This window comes from Rhinoderma darwinii, chromosome 3 (assembly GCF_050947455.1).
Source record: "Rhinoderma darwinii isolate aRhiDar2 chromosome 3, aRhiDar2.hap1, whole genome shotgun sequence".
Taxonomy (NCBI): domain Eukaryota; kingdom Metazoa; phylum Chordata; class Amphibia; order Anura; family Rhinodermatidae; genus Rhinoderma; species Rhinoderma darwinii.
The window spans coordinates 335,209,612-335,226,995 of record NC_134689.1 but is presented as its reverse complement, the minus strand read 5'-3'; positions in this window follow the sequence as shown (position 1 = coordinate 335,226,995).

Genomic DNA, 17,384 nt, shown 5'->3' with positions numbered 1-17,384 from the left:
GGCCATTTAGCGTGCTGATATTCCCAGTCCCACCAGTGTAAGATACATGCTTGTTTCCATTGCTTTGCTACATATCTGTGGCCTTACATTGTTAAACTACAGTCTTTATACCATATACTCTGCTTAATGCCCTCAACTCTTCAGTGTCACACAGACTAGCACGATACAATTTTCTGTGGATTTATCCATGAGGTATGGTTCACTAGTGCTAAGGCCACAATTTCCAGTATAGCAGAGACGTATGTGACTTTGCGGCCCGTTCCTGGCCCAGTTAGACAGCACCAAATGCACGAATAGCAGAGGATGGTTCAGAGGAAGTGGTCCTGGACAGCTGTATATATAGATGCTGTCCGGTTTGTAGACTTGTTACGTTGGTTTTGTGACTATCAAGATCTTCACTTTTACGAGTCCTTGTCATACTCCGATTTAACACTTCAATCCAGACGTTTTAAGCAGTGATGGGCTCATGTGGCAGAAACCCACATCAGCAGTACACAATGCTACAGAAGTAAAGAGTGCAGGCCAGAAAGTGGACATTGGCTTCCTCTTGTCTTTAGAATGCACTATATTTATAGATTATACCATAGTTCTTTCTTACTAATCCATAAGGAACCTACAGCACCAAGAAGCAGAATTTTATAAGGAGCATTAGATTCCTCCACTGGCCAGCCAGTGAATCATCAAGAGTTTCATGGGAGGTCACTTGTAGACCATTAGCTCCAAAAATCCAAAGACTGTGCATTTATGGACGGGATTCCTGGTTATGGGACACTGGAAGCAAAAAGTCTAACTATTCCTAGATGCAATGCAGCTCTCCTCTATCCTTTTTTGTTCAAGAGAGCAAGAAATCTGTGGGGCGGATCTATGGACCTTTTTCAGCAGAGATTGAGATAACCAAGTATTGTACAGTCGTTTGGTCCCTGAGATAAGAGACATGGCTATCTTCCTCACCTCCGGGACACCCGTTGATTACTGAGTTCACGAGAGCTTTGAATATGAGACTGGCAAGTCTGGCAGCATTGGGCTTGGACTGTAGGCAGGGAACAACGACCTAGAATTTTCAATGTCCGGCAGAAGCTGAATGTGAGGCGGTCACGGGTGCATTGAACACCTGCAAGAGGAACAAGATGTGTTCAATTAATGAGGCGAGAGGAAATCATGGTGGGTTATCAATAAAATGGATAGTACAGAATGCAGAAAACAGTGTTGCAGCCATTTTGTCTTTGGAACTAGCAAGAATGTAGCCTATGATTTTACTACCTCCGGAAATGAAAACCAAGAGCCCCAAAAATCAAAGCTTACAAGTTTTACTCCTTGGTTGTGGTACCATAGAGAGTAGCCAACTTTTAACTGCACTCAAAACAAAGGTCTTGCTTTACAGCATCGTTGTAAGAGACATCAATGGCTATAGGCCAGTATTATAGCATAAAAAAGTACCACATTATGGCTCACAGAAACTGGCGCACAGACAGCCAGAGTTGCGCCTAGTTTCTTAAAAGCCATGTGACCCTTAGTAAGTTAAATAATCTTTTACTCCAGTGCTCTTCATATTAAGACTGGCATATGAAAACCCCTCACTATGCCCAGAGATGTAACACATATCTATGAGGCCCCATTGCAAAACCAAATGGGCCCCTACTCCACCATAACCACTTTCAGCAGCGAGATCAGAACATGAAAAGCCTATGATTATTTTGGTCTTTATTTTGTGCCATTGTCTTTTGCAGTACACAGTGATAAAGCACAACATGATGTCACAGTATAGGGATACTTATCTCGATGAAGTTACAGCACGGGAATCATGTCCGCAGTGATGTCACAGTGAAAGAATAATTTCCACAGGGATGTCACAGCATAGAGATAATTGACACTGATATCAGCATGGAGATAATTTATACAGTGATGTCACAGCACAAGAATAATGCAAACCAATATGTCACCACACACACAGTGACATCACAGCACAAGAAAAAACATATTCTTATAGTACAGGTATAATTGACATAACGATGTTACATTATGGGGATAATGCATATAGCAATGTCAACACAGGAATAATTCATAAAGTGATGCTTCAGTAGAGGAATAATGGACACATCAGGAACTTAACAGTAAGGCCCCATGCACACGAACGTGCTTTTGCGGCTGCAATTCCCCCGAAAATCCACAGGAGAATTGCGGCCCCATTCATTCCTATGGGGCCATGCACACGACCCGGGCTCATTGAAAATAATGGCCACGGCCATGTGCACAGCCCGCGATTTTCAGGTGGCTTGCGGCTGACACTCCGTGGCTGGCCGACCCGAAAATCACGGCCGTGCATATGGCTACGGTTGTGTGCATGAGGCCCTAACCAAAGGGCTCTATAGCAAGACTTTAAAAATGCCCTTCATTAAATTTTTCAATCTCTCTTCCATCAGCCGTAGTTACTAACTATACAATCCCTTGGAGTAGAGATGGGCCCCCTTGTTGAGAGCCCTATAAGGCTGGGTTCACACGACCTATTTTCAGACGTAAACGAGGCGTATTATGCCTAGTTTTACGTCTGAAAATATGGCTACAATACGTCGGCAAACATCTGCCCATTCATTTGAATGGGTTTGCCGACGTACTGTGCAGACGACCTGTCATTTACGCGTCGTCGTTTGACAGCTGTCAAACGACGACGCGTAAAATGACTGCCTCGACAAAGCAGTGCAGGGCACTTCTTTGCAACGTAATTTGAGCCGTTCTTCATTGAAGTCAATGAAGAGCAGCTCAAGATTACAAATGTCAAAGACGCCTCGCATATTACGAGTAGGAGCTTTTACGTCTGAAACGACGCAGCTGTTTTCTCCTGAAAACAGTCTGTCTTTTCAGACGTAAAAGCCTCTCATCGTGTGCACATACCCTAAGGGTATGTGCACACACACTAATTACGTCCGTAATTGACGGACGTATTTCGGCCGCAAGTCCCGGACCGAACTCAGTGCAGGGAGCCGGGCTCCTAGCATCGTAGTTATGTACGATGCTAGGAGTCCCTGTCTCTCCGTGGAACTACTGTCCCGTACTGAAAACATGATTACAGTACGGGACAGTTGTCCTGCAGAGAGGCAGGGACTCCTAGCATCGTACATAACTATGATGCTAGGAGCCCGGCTCCCTGCACTGAGTTCGGTCCGGGACTTCCGGCCGAAATACGTCCGTCCATTACGGACGTTAATGTGGTCGTGTGAACCCAGCCTTTTCAGTTGTTATGCCTGCTTTCCTGGTACTGACACCGATGACTATTCCCCTTTCCACAATTTGTCATTGGTGTTTTTTTTTACTAATACAGAATTTTACTAAATAGGTCATTTGTTTCCTGTATGTTCCTGTCTTGGGGGCGAGTTGCATCCATTAAAAAAAACATTAAACAAATCAAATTTAAAAAAAGACACACATATATAACAGCAATTCCTCCCTTAATTTCCTCTTTTCTTCGATCTTATACTGCCTCAGATTGCAATTAAAACTCAGACATCTATAAGGAAATCTATGTGTCCCAGGAGATCAGACGTTTTCCCCATCTTTCCAATAACCCTATGTCTGACTGTAAGACAACTGGCTGCAGCTGCAGCCTCCGCCTTCTGCCCTGTCTGCAAAAGGACACAAGGATCATTAAACCCTACCCCTTTGCTAAGAGTCAAGAAAAACATTTATATTTTTTTTACAGACGCGTTCAAATGACAACAATTCTAGAAACATTTCATAGTGCAGTTTTATTAACAAAGCGTACAATACAAGAGCAGTGATATTTTAAGTGCCATAATTATTGCATGTCATTAAACCCTAAGGGTATGTTCACACATGGCATATACATATTCATACATATTCATACATATTCATAGTGGCAGATATGCCACTTGTGAACATTCCTGAAGGCTACAGGCTCCTCCGCTGAAATGGGAGAAACCTGGTCAGTGTGTCAGCAGTTTTTCAATCAGTGGCTGATCAAAGGAACATAGTTTATGAACTGAAGAATGATGCTAGTGGGTTATTTTTTTAGAAACTATTAGGGAATTGCATAAGCAGAATTTGATATATCCCGTAGGTATCACTCCCACTTGTAAAAGAAAAAATTCCATAATTAGAATATGCGAGGGAATTGCTATTTATGCACTTATCTAATATAACGTTTAATCTGGTTCCAAGAGTGGTGCTGCATTTTAAATATTTTTAGACATTTTTGACAAAAAATGTGATGGTAGTGTCACTTTAAGACATGTATTTCAGCCATGTAATGAGGGCTCTATGGTGTTTCACCGAGCTTTAGACTGACACACTTGGCTCTTTCTCTCAATCTAACTTTTACAAAAATACATACGTACTTGATCATGCCTTCCAGCTACAACTGCTTAGATAGTGGATCAGTTTCTTAAAGTTACACATGTGGTGTTTAAAGAAGCATGAAGGAGTTTATGTTTTCATGGTCTAGTAGTGAAGTAACAGAGTAAGTTTTCTATTGAAATCTCGATGGATTTTAACTCCTATTATGACACCTTCGAAAAGTGCTGTGGACTAAACAGACACATGAGTAATGAGAGGTACACTATCGAAAAAATGACCAATAAATGCTGACAAAAGACGTAAAGTTTCGAGCAGCATTCTTCATTTTCTCATCAGTACACTGGTCATTAAGAGGATATACATACATTAAAGATATCCGCAACAAAGTATGATTATTTTTTGCTGGGAGTCTAAAAAAAATAGCCTAAGGGCACATTCAGACCTGGCGGAATTGCTGTTGAATTCCGCTGTGGACAGTCCGCAGTGGAATTCTGCAGCAGCCGTTTTTTACATTTCTCTCTATACATTTTTAGGAAACTTAGTTCAGACGTTGCAGAAAATAACTGTGCGGAATTCAGGCTGCGGTGCAGATTTTTCCCTCCACAGCATGCTCATTACATTGCGGAGAAGCAGCGGAATTTCACTGCGTATTTCAGCCTTTGCAATGCAAAAACTGAAATCTGTGGCAAGTCCGCTGTGATTTCTGCAACGTTTGAATTACCTGTCAACTATGCAAATGTTGGTGCAGATTCGTTGCGTAATTGCCCCGAATCTGCACCAATAATTTCAGCAGAAAAACTCTGCCACGTCTGAACATTGCCTAACTGTAGGAGATAAAAAAAGTAACGAATACTCCCCTGTTAAATCCCCCGCTGCTTCAGCACCGCCGCTTCATTTCTTCCCGAAGGTCCTTGTTTATTCGTCCTGCAGTGATGACATTCCATTCATCTATGTGACCGCTGCAGCCAATTACTGGCCTCAGCGGTCTGGTGACTAAGGCTAGTGATTGGCTGCAGAGATAACGTGAATGTATGGTATGTCATCGCTACAAAGTTATCAAAGATTGACGGGGACCACTGAAGCATTTAACAGGTGAGCATTGGTTATTTTTTTTATTCGATCACATTTCCTAATGTCAGGCTAATTTTTTTCCCTTCCGGAAAACCCCTTTAATTAATATTTAAGGATACCTCCAGTGGGCGGGATAGATCCCGCTGTGGCTGCTACAGCGGTAGCAATGCCACATTCAATAGTATCTGCGTCCTTTGGAGGTATCTCCCTGCTATGTTATCTACCAGCGCTAGTGTAGCTCCCTGAAGGAGCGGAATCCCCGTGTGGCCGGGGATTCTGCTACTGGACGGAGTGCTTGATGTCTCTGTCCATATATGGACAGTAACATCAGGGGCAACTCCTGAAGTGGAATCCCCGTCCACAGCGTTGCCGACGCTGTGACCAGGGATTCCACTCCAGGAGAAGCCCATGATGTCACTGTCCATAAATGGACAGAGACGACAGGGGTTCTCCTTGAATGGAATCCGCAACCCTGTGGATGGGGATTCCGCTTCAGGAGTTGCGCCTGATGTCACAGTCCATATATGGACAGAGACATCAAGCGCTCTGTCCAGTAGCGGAATATCTGGCCACAGGGAGATTTTGCTCCTTCAGGGAGCTACAGTGGCGCTATATACAGGAAGGGGGGTGCTATCTACAAGGGGGCTGTGTGTGGCACTACCTACAAGGGGGCTGTGTGGCACTACCTACGAGGGGGCTGTGTGGCACTACCTACAAGGGGCTGTGTGGCACTACCTACAAAGGAGCTGTGTGACACTACTTACAAGGCGCTGTTTGGCACTTTCTACAGAGGGCTGTGGCACTACCTACAAGGGTGTTGTGTGGCACAACCTACAAGGGGCTGTTAGGCACTATCTACAGAGGGCTGTGTGTCACTATCTACAGGGGGCATCTGTGAGTGGCGGGCTGATGGTCATTTTACTGTGAGTGGTGGGCTGATGGTTATTTTACTGTAAGGGTATGTGCACACGTAGTGATCAAAAACGTCTGAAAATACGGAGCTGTTTTCAAGGGAAAACAGCCCCTGATATTCAGACGTTTTTTGAGCAACTCGCGTTTTTCGCTGCGTTTTTGCTGCATTTTTTTACGTCCGTTTTTGGAGCTGTTTTCATTGGAGTCTATGAGAAAACGGCTCCAAAAACGACCAAAGAAGTGTCCTGCACTTCTTTGATGAAGCAGTCATTTTACGCGTCGTCGTCTGACAGCTGTCAAACGATGACGCGTAAATTACAGGTCGTCGGCACAGTACGTCGGCAAACCCATTCAAATGAATGGGCAGATGTTTGCCGACGTATTGGAGCCGTATTTTCAGGCGTAAATTGAGGCATAATACGCCTCGTTTACGCCTGAAAATAGGTCGTGTGAACCCAGCCTTAGTGGCGGGCTGATGGTCATTTTACTGTGAGTGGCGGGCTGATGGTCATTGTACTGTGAGTGGCGGGATGATGGTCATTTTACTGGGGGACTGATCATCACTTTATTGGGGGGGCTAATGGTTATTTTACTGTGAGGGGGGCTGATGGTCATTTTTCTGTGAGGGGGGCTGATGGTCATTTAACTGTGAGTGGGGGGCTTTTTTTTTTTCCCAGGGGAGCCTTGAGTCCGAAAAGGTTGGGAAACTCTGTACTAGGCTACAGGATCACGCTGGCCTACGCAAGGATCCCATCGTCGGCATTGTGGAGCAGCTCAGTTCGTCGAGGAAAGGGGGACTAGGTGAGTACAATTTTTTTGTTTGGGGGCACTGTCTACAAGGGGGAGGTGTGGGGGCTTTATGGCACTGTCTACATGGGGAAGTGGGTCTCTGTATGGTACTGTCTACATGGGGGAGGTGGGGGATTATGGCACTCTCTACAGGGAGGAGGTGGGGGATTATGGCACTGTCACAGGGAGGCTGTATTGCACAATCTATCTATAAGGGGGGCTGTGTGTGGCAGCCAGGGTTAGGGGGGGCATTATACTGTGTGGAGGGCACTAAGCGGACATTATGCTGTGTAGAGGCACTACAGGGTGCAATATACTGCGTGTGGCACTTAGGGGGCAAAATACTGTGTATTTGAAGGAGTCATAATATATTATTATACTGTATGGGGGGCACTAAAGGGGCATTATACTGTGTGGGGCATTTTTTTAAAGATGGGGGGGCGCCGAAAGATAATTTTGCACGGGACGCCATCTATCCTAAGGCCAGCCCTGGCCGAGAAACGCACGTAATGTATTAAAGCTGCACGGCTCGTAATAAATTTGGTGCATTTTGAATTACCTGACTGTGAATTTCTTTTTACACCTGCTATGAACAGCCGTACATGTGTGCCACTAATTTGCTCCCTTTTTTAATCCTTGCTTTTGATAAATGAGTCTAAAGGTGCACATACACATTAGTGCGGAGGAATATCGGCCGACAGCTATTTAATGTGAATGTCCACCTTAAAAGTACATTTACAGCCTGAGCTTTTCTCATCTGTTTTGTTTTTTGGGGTGAGAAGACTCACTCAATTTTGCAAAATGTTGGCTCAATTGTAGATACAACTTTTAAGCCTATGCAATTACCTCCAAAATCAGACTGAATACTTAAAGTGGTCAGTTTGTTTTTTCCTCTTCATCCACAAATCATGAAAATATAAGTTGTACTCGATAGATGTTTCTATTCAGTTTTATTATATACATATACTGTGCATTCTAATATGAAGAATTCACATGATTATACATTAAAACACAATAAGGCAGAACTCCATTGTATACTGATTGACAGCAATTAACTCCTCATGTGTAGACAGAATAAATACTCAGCATTAACTGTATAGAGATACCGTGTATGCTCTCTCGTGATGTCAGGGGGAATTACTGGGGTTCTGAGTTCTATACTCCATGTAGCTTCTATTAACTCTCCAAGTCATGAGTCAAAGGGGTGCGTTATTCAATAGAGCTCTGCCAGACCTCTATTTCTTAATATCAGAAAATAATAGTTTACACTTCACGTTTTTCACAAATAAGTCCATTAACAGTTCGATACGGACCACGATGAGCTCTGCTGCAAAATTAATAACCCCAACCTATAATTTCAGTGGCCGTATTATTTTTTATTTTTACCATGTTGTGACCTTTGAAATGGACATCTGCTCGAAAAACAAGGCAATGAGATGTTTTAATCTTCCAATTTGGAAATGTATTTAGATCTTAAGAGGTCCAAGTGTAGCCTTCCATACATACCCTGATAGCCAGCAGATTCCACAAAGCTCTTTAATAAGAGAATATCCAGGAACCTAGAAGTGCCGTGCCTCGAATGTGTGAAAAGGACCGGGTATATTTCCTGTGCTGGGAATCTGAAGTTTACATGGAGGGAGTCTTCAAAGAGTTCTAATCCTTTGCATTGTTTTCCTTCATTATTAATGGAAATGATAACTGGGACAATTTTCATTCTAAACAAACATTGTAAACTAGAATGATAAATATAACCTTCCCTAAGGCAGTTGTAAGTAAAAACGGCCTAATTTAATTTATATACCGTAGATTCAGTAATGTTCAAGAAGACAATCATTTCCCTCACAGAGGCAGGTTAGGAATGAATGTATTTAGTGTTTTTCAGCAACTTTCAAATTAACTTTAATAAAAAATGTTTTTATTTGTTGAAATACAGCTTCTATGTGTCCTGTATACATAGAAGCTGTATGGTTCTGTCTCGGCCGATTCCGTCAGTTCAGCTAAAACTACTGCTCGGCTGAGAGCTGGTCCTGTGTGTCACTGACACATCTATGAACTTAGATGTGATCGTTATTAGCTGGATCCTGTGTGTCAGCTGAACTGACGGACTTGACTAAGACAAAATAATACAGCTTCTATGTATACAGGCTACATAGAAGCTGTATATTAAAGTCCATTTTTTTTTAAGGCTGTGTTCACATCAGTGTTGTCTTTCCATTGAGGGGTTTCGTCTGAGGTTTCCTTCGGGGGAACCCCAGAACGCAAAGGCAAATGTAAACCTTAGCTTCCTTTTGCATCACCATTTATCCAAAATGGTGATGGAAACTTTGCTAATGGTTTCCGTTTGTCACCGTTGTGGCAGGGTTCCGTTGTTTTTGATGGAATTAATAGCGCAATTGACTGCGCTATTGATTCCGTCAAAAACAGAACCCTGTCACAACGGTGACAAACGGAAACCATTAGCAAAGTTTCCGTCACCTTTGAGATCAATGCTGATGCAAACGGAAGCTAAGGTTTCCATTTGCCTTTCCGTTGAGGGGTTTGACGGAAAGCTTAGATGGAACCCCTCAATGGAAAGCAACGCTGATGTGAACAGGCCCTTATAAAAGTGATTTTAAAAGTTAATTAAAAACATTAAATACATTCATTTATTTAAAAAAAATGTGTAACAAAGGTGTATATATCCTTTAAAGGGGTTTTCCCACAATTAACATTTATCACCTATCCACACTATAGACAATAAATGTATGATCGCTGGGGACCCCATCACTGGGACCCGGCTTATCTCTAGAAAGGGGGTCCTGACCCCGTTCCTCCTCACTGCACGATCCAATGTGCACTGCCATTCCATTCAATGTCTATTGGGCCGACGGAGACAGCCGAGTGTAGCACTCAGCTGTTTCCTTCAGCCTCATAGACACTGAATGGAGCGGCAGCGCACATGCGTGACCGTTGATTAGTGGGGGTCTCAGTGGTGGGACCCCAGCGATCAGAGATTTATCACCTATCCTGTTTATTGTGGAAAATCCCCTTTAAGATTTTGACCGGATTTTTAATGGTGCAGATCGTTATCTCAAGACTGCAGACAAGAGAGTTAAAGTTACAAGCATTAAAACGGCTAAGGGCACAAAGATGACATCATCACTGTGTGGGGGCACTATTACAGTGTGTCAGACAGGGCACTATGAAAGTGTGTTTGTGGCACTATTACTGTGTGGGGGCACTATTATTATGTGCTGCACAAGTGGGGCACTATTACAGTGCGGGGCACTATCTGTTTGCCATTATTATTATTTTTTTGGGGGGCACTATCTGTGTGGCACTATTTTTGCAGAAGTAGGACACTATCAGAGGGGGCAGCAGGACCGGAAGCGTATCTAGAGTGTGGGGAGGGTGCTAGAGAAGATTTAAACACTTCTGGACAGCAAACTCTGAAGAGACAAGTCGTGGCTGGGAGAAGTTGTCATGTAAGTCTGAGTTGGATGGAAAGAAAAGGGTAAGCGAACAACCCCAATCAGAGAAGACGTCACCTGTGAGTCACTGGATATAATTGTACTGTATTCATTGCACTTTTTTTACAGCATAATTATACTTTGCAGAGCGCCATGGTAGAACTAGTATGTAACCACTGTATGCTGTATGGTGATATTATTGATTGCATTGATCTTTGTGGTAGATTTATGTGGTCAGGGTGTGGAGGTATTATTTGGCTTTTGTGTAGTGATGTCTGCGCTTTTGAGAGGTAGACTATTATATACACATTAGTGTTTATGATGGGGCATATTATTTAGGGGCAGAGCTGATGCATTTATATACAGTACATATACAGCTTCCAGGCATGACAATTTTCAATATAAAGTAATATCTTGTGGTAGTTTACTGGTGAGACGATATAGCCCAGCTTATCATGTGTTCTAAAAGTTGTCTTATAGATATACTGTCTTCAATACATGTTGTTGTTTTTTTTTTGGGGGGGGGCATATGCTTTGGGCCTGTGCCCCTGACCTTCCCGCAAGTTAAGAGGACTGAGAAGACCACTGAGTCTGGTAAATTGGGGTCTGATGTCTAATTATTTTTTTTTTTTTGCTGTTCTGAGGGCTGATAATTAAATGCAGTGATAGTCTTAACTTTTACATGGAACTGATAAATGTTCGTGGTTAAGGCGTTGATCCATTCAAAAGTTTGCTCTGGGGCCCAGCCTTATCCAGTTACGCCCCTTGCTCTCATGACCCCACTTGCAAAGAGCATAGTAATTCTATGTAAGCGCTCCTGAGGGAGCTGTGGACTAAGAATACATGACCTGTGGACTGTGATGGTGAAGAGACTCAATAAATCAACTACCAATCATGCTGGCTGCAGGGGTCGGAATCTCTAAATAGGAAGCAAAATATATTGTAAAAATAACACTATATAGGTCTTATTAAAAATAAATAAATCTATATAAAATCACATGGAATAGCCCTTTAAGTAGGAGTTATTGAGCTATTTTAGATTTGTATTACACAACTTCATATATATCGTGGCTTTATTTGCTTTTTAATTCTAACGATACAAATATTCAACCTTGAGAGTTTTGGACTAGCTTCCAACAGTCTGCTAAAACGTATTTACCTTGTATACAAAGGTTATTTTAAATAAATTGACTTTTAACTATTTATAAAATGTTCCACTGATTCCAGAAATATAAAAATAAATATTTGTAAACATGTTGATTCCTATTTTAGTTATCATTTATTACAGATGTCTGACAGAGCGGAGGTGAGAGATAAGTGACTGCAGCTATTTTCTAATCCGCAGTTTAAAGTCTCTGTTTGCTTCTCAATGTTTCGTCCAAGCCTCCTTTTCCAGACACAGACAAAACATAATAATCTTTCTGTCTTAAGCCTTAATGACATGACAGGGTCCGAGTGTCAGTCGATAAAAACGTCCGTTTCGGACCATTTTTCCCGGCCGTTTTGCATCCGTTCCGATTCCGTTTCGGGCCGTGCTGCCGTTTTTAACGGCCGATTTTGACCCGTTTTGCATCAGTTTTTTTCCCTGTCTGTTTTAAAATCGGATGAATTTCATTTGTAAATTTTTTGCCACACACTTCCCTCTGTAGATAATGCCACACATTGCCCTCTGTAGATGCTGCCACAGCCCCCCTGTAGGTAGTGCCACACAGCCCCCTGTAGGTAGTGCCACACAGCCCCTTGTAGATAGTGCCATACAGCCCCCTGTAGGTAGTGCCACACAGCCCACTGTAGGTAATGCCGCACAGCCCCCTATAGGTAATGCCACACAGCCCCTCGTAGGTAATGCCACACAGCCCCCTATAGGTAGTGCCACACAGCCCCCTGTAGGTAGTGCCACACAGCCCCCTGTAGGTAGTGCCACACAGCCCCCTGTAGGTAGTGCCACACAGCCCCCTGTAGGTAGTGCCATACAACCCCCTGTAGGTAGTGCCACACAGCCCCCTGTAGGTAATGCCACACAGCCCCCTGTAGGTAGTGCCACGCAGCCCTTTGTAAGTAGTGCCACACAGCCCCCTGTAGGTAATGCCACACAGCCTCCTGTAGGTAATGCCACACAGCCCCTTGTAGGTAATGCCACACAGCCCCTTGTAGGTAATGCCACACAGCCCCTTGTAGGTAATGCCACACAGCCCCCTGTAGGTACTGCCACACAGCCCCCTGTAGGTAGTGCCACACAGCCCCCTGTAGGTAGTGCCATACAGCTCCCTGTAGGTAGTGCCACACAGCGCCCTGTAGGTAATGCCACACAGCTCCCTGTAGGTTATGCCACGCAGCCCCCTGTTGGTAGTTCTACACAGGAAACTTTTACATAGCACCCCCGCCCCCCCCCCCCCACCCCTCGGTCCAGAAGAAGTGACTGACTTCAATGTCCATATATGTCCAACTACGGAGTCCCAGGCAGATCGTTGGGATCGCTCTGGCTGGGGACTCCGGTACTGGAGAAGCCCCTAATGTCACTGTCCGACGTATACGTTTAATGTTCACCTGGGAAGGAAGCCATACACTGTCATCCATAACACATAAGCTCCCATGTTAAAAAAAAACCTTATACTGCGTGGTATATATGCTTTTTTTTGCGGAATCCCTCAGGATGGAATTGTGTAGTCTACTACGCTATCCCATCTTTCCAAAAAATGGTAAACTAACGTATACCACTCCAAAGGAGGCCAAAAGGACACTATTTTGGCTTCCGTCAGGCTAATGGAGCCCTATGAATACATTTAGCATGTACGTCAGGAGCTTTCCCACGCTAAACGCGATATGAATGGGGCCTTACTAATTCATGTATTGTGTTCACAGTTATTGCAATGGAGTTAGCTTTAAAGGAAAATTCTGGTAAATAAAAGAAACATTGTAATTATTTATTAGGGAGTCTTACAGATCAACCAATAAGTAGTTGTGTAGTCATTGTGTTTGACAAGAAGTAACTATTATTTTGGAGGTACTACTTAGTAATAGAAGGTACAACCACTGTGTGACAACACTGGATCTCCAAGTACTTTTAAAAATCTTGTATTGTCACTTACATTAAAGAGAAGAGCTGGTGGTCAGTGGCGTAGCTATAGGGGTCGCAGCGGTCGCTATGCGCTGCGCAAACATCGAGAGGACAGAACTTCCGCCGCGGCTGAAGAGGAAGGTAAGATTAGTATTCCTGACTGCTAAAGCTGATTGGCGGGGTCCGACTCCCGGGACCCGCCAATCAGCTGTTTTGAAGGGGCCACAGCACTTGTACGAGAGCTGCTTCATTCCGGTCACACTGTGAATCGGTGTCGGCGATTCACAGTGTGAGCGAGTAGTGAAATGAAGGGGAAGCAGCTCTCGTACGAGTGCTGCGGCCCCTTCAAAACAGCTGATTGGCGGGTCCCGGGAGATGGACCCCGACACATCAGCTATTGATGGCCTATCCTGAGGATAGGCCATCAATGTTTAGGGACTGGACAAGCCCTTTAAGCCTATGGTGTAGCAGTCTTAGAGGGCCCATGAGGCAGGATCACAGATTGTGTGATACTGTCTGCTGGGCCCTGTATCCAAGCCAATCACGTGGTAGGCTTAAATACATGGCCCATGTGTGATCCTGTCTGATGGGCCCTATATTTAAGCCTACTACACGGTAGGTTTAGATACAGGGCCCCAGCACACAGTAATCTTATACTGTATAAGATTACTGTCTGCTGGACCCTGTATCTAAGCCTACCTTGGGGTAGGCTTAGATACAGGGTCCCACAGATAGTATCACACATGGACCCTGCATCTAAGCCTAACACATGTGTTACTAATCATTTTTTTGTGTGTTTTCTTACAGGTTCGGTCGTTGGACTACGTCGGATTCCAGGACTACTTCGATGACGGCTTTTTTTTATTATCAATATAATGGTTAATGAGGGTTGTGTGTTTTTTTTCTTTTATTTCAATAAAATATTTTTCTATGTCTTTGTTTTTTTTAAACTATATTACTACCGCATTAGTAATGGCCGCCGGCTGATTGACAGCATCCAATGCTAAGGCGGGGCTTAGCGTTAGCCGGTGCAGAAGCCAACACTAACCCCCTTTATTACCCCGGTACCCACCGCCACCAGGGGTGCTGGGAAGAGCCGGGTACCATCCAGTACTTGACCATCTGTAACGATGGTCGGCCACTGGGGCGGCCGCAGGCTGGTATTATCAGGCAGGGACAGGCCAGAAACAGTGGCCCTTTCCACCCTGGTGATGCTGCCTGCTGCTGCTTTATTGTATCTGGCTGGTTATGAAAAATGGGGGGGACCCCACGTCATTTAAAAAATAAAAAAAAAATAAAAATTGGAAAGAACAATGTGGGGTCCCCCCCAATTTTCATAACCAGCCAGATACAACACAGCAGCAGCAGGCAGCATTACCAGGGTGGTAGGTGCCACTGTTTTTGGCCTTCCCCAGCCTAATACTACCAGCCTGCGAGCGCCCCGGTTCCTGGCCGTCACTACAGATGGTCGGGTATTGGTTCGTACCCGACTCTTCCCAGTACCCCTGGTGGCGATGGGTACCGGGGCAATAATGTGGGCTAGTGTTAGCCTCTGCACGGGCTAACATTAAGCCCCGCCTTAGTAATGGAGGTTGTCAAACAGCCAGCGGCCATTACTAAGGCGGTGATAATAAAGTTTAAAAAAATACAAGCACATAGAAAAAATATTTTATTGAAATAAAAAAACACAACCCTCATTAACCATTTTATTGAGAATAAAAAACGCTGACATTGAAGTAGTCCTCGAATACGACGTAGTCCAACGACCGAACCTATAAAAAAACACAAACACACAAAAATAATTAGTAACACATAAAGAAGCAAAACAATTATTATTCTTACCTTTCCTGGGTCCAGCGCTGGAGCCGCAATGTCAGCGAGCTGAGTCCTGTATCTAATCCAATCATGTGTGATACTGTCTGCTGAGCCAGTGTATCTAATCCAATCATGTGTGATACAGTCTGCTGAGCTGTGTATCTAATCCAATCGTGTGATACTGTCTGCTGAGCTGTGTATCTAATCCAATCATGTGTGATACTGTCTGCTGAGCCCTATATCTAATCCAATCATGTGTGATACTGTCTGCTGAGCCACTGTATCTAATCCTATCATGTGTGATACTGTCTGCTGAGCCACTGTATCTAATCCTATCATGTGTGATACTGTCTGCTGAGCCACTGTATCTAATCCTATACATAGTTGATAGGGTCGTAGTGCTATAGATATGCTATGCTGTCTCATATACACACATAATTTTTTTTGGGGCGGACTCATATGTATTGGGGCTATTTCCCCTGCCATTTTAAGTCCTTAGTGACGCCCCGGCTGCTAGTGATGCATTGTTGGGTCACTTAGGAGACCCATCAAAGCAGCTGAAAGCTGCGGACCGTCGGCCATGAGAAGTTTGCGGGGGGGCCCAACAAGAACTTTTGCATCGGGGCCCATGAGCCTTTAGCTACGCCCCTGTTGGTGCCAGGGAAAAGATGTTTACTGGGACCAAGAGGAGAAGTGCGAGAAGAGGGGCAGCAAGGACTTTGTTTTGCCCTGTTGGAATTTTTTTTAACCCCTTTAATGCTTTAATATCAAGGGTATGTTCACACGCTTACTAAAAAACGTCTGAATATACTGAGCTGTTTTCAAGGGGAAACAGCTCCTGATTTTCAGTCGTTTTTTTAGCAACTCGCGTTTTTCGCTGTGTTTTCTTACGGCCGTTTTTGGAGCTGTTTTTCTATAGCGTCAATGAAAAACGTCTCCAAAAACGTCTCAAGAAGTGACAAACACTTTTTGCGCGGAGGTTTTTTTTTTTAAACGGCTGCGTAAAAAAACAGCCCGTAGGCGCAGAACACAGTTTTTCCCATTGAAATCAATGGGCAGATGTTTGGAGGCGTTCTGCTTCAGATTTTTTGGCCTTTTCTCGGTCGTTTACGGCTGAAAAACGACCAAAAATAAGCCGTGTGAACATACCCTAAGGGTATGTGCACACGTTAACGACCATTACGGCTGAAATTATAGACTTTTTTCAGGAGAAAACAGCTCCGTAATTTCAGACGTAATTGCTCCTACTCGCATTTTGCGAGGCGTCATTGACGGCCGTAAATTTGAGCTGTTCTTCATTGAATTCAATGAAAAACGGCTCAAATTACGTCGCAAGAAGTGTCCTGCACTTCTTTGACGAGGCAGTCATTTTACGCGTCGTCTTTTGACAGCGACGTGTAAAATGACAGGTCGTCGGCACAGCATGTCGGCAAACCCACTCAAATGAATGGGTAGATGTTTGCCGACGTATTGGAGCCGTATTTTCAGACGTAAATCGAGGCATAAAATGCCTCGTTTACGTCTGAAAATAGGTTGTGTGAACCCAGCCTAACTGTTTAAATGGCTCATGTGCTGTAATGCCTGTAGTAGCTCATTTTGTGCCCTTTTTACTGACCCTGTAATCTGCAATTGCAAAAAACTAGGTCACAGTTAATGTGTTAACAATTCAAGTATAAACATTAACTATCCTTCGCTATTAGACACTCCAGCAACAGCAAAAGCAGAGGTTCATGAGTCAGAGAATAAAGTAATTTCCATTTTCTCTAGTTTTTTTGCCTGAGTCTTAGAATTGCTAATAATGTGCACAGAATCAGCAGATGAAGTTTAGAAAGGACAAATACTGTTGCTATGAGCACTACAATAGCAGTGCCAGCATTGCCATTACTGAGCCCACACTGTGCATTATGTATCCTCAGGTCACCTTCTGCCTACTCCTTTATGGCCTACTCACAGCGGGACTCCGCAGTACTGTATGCCATTTG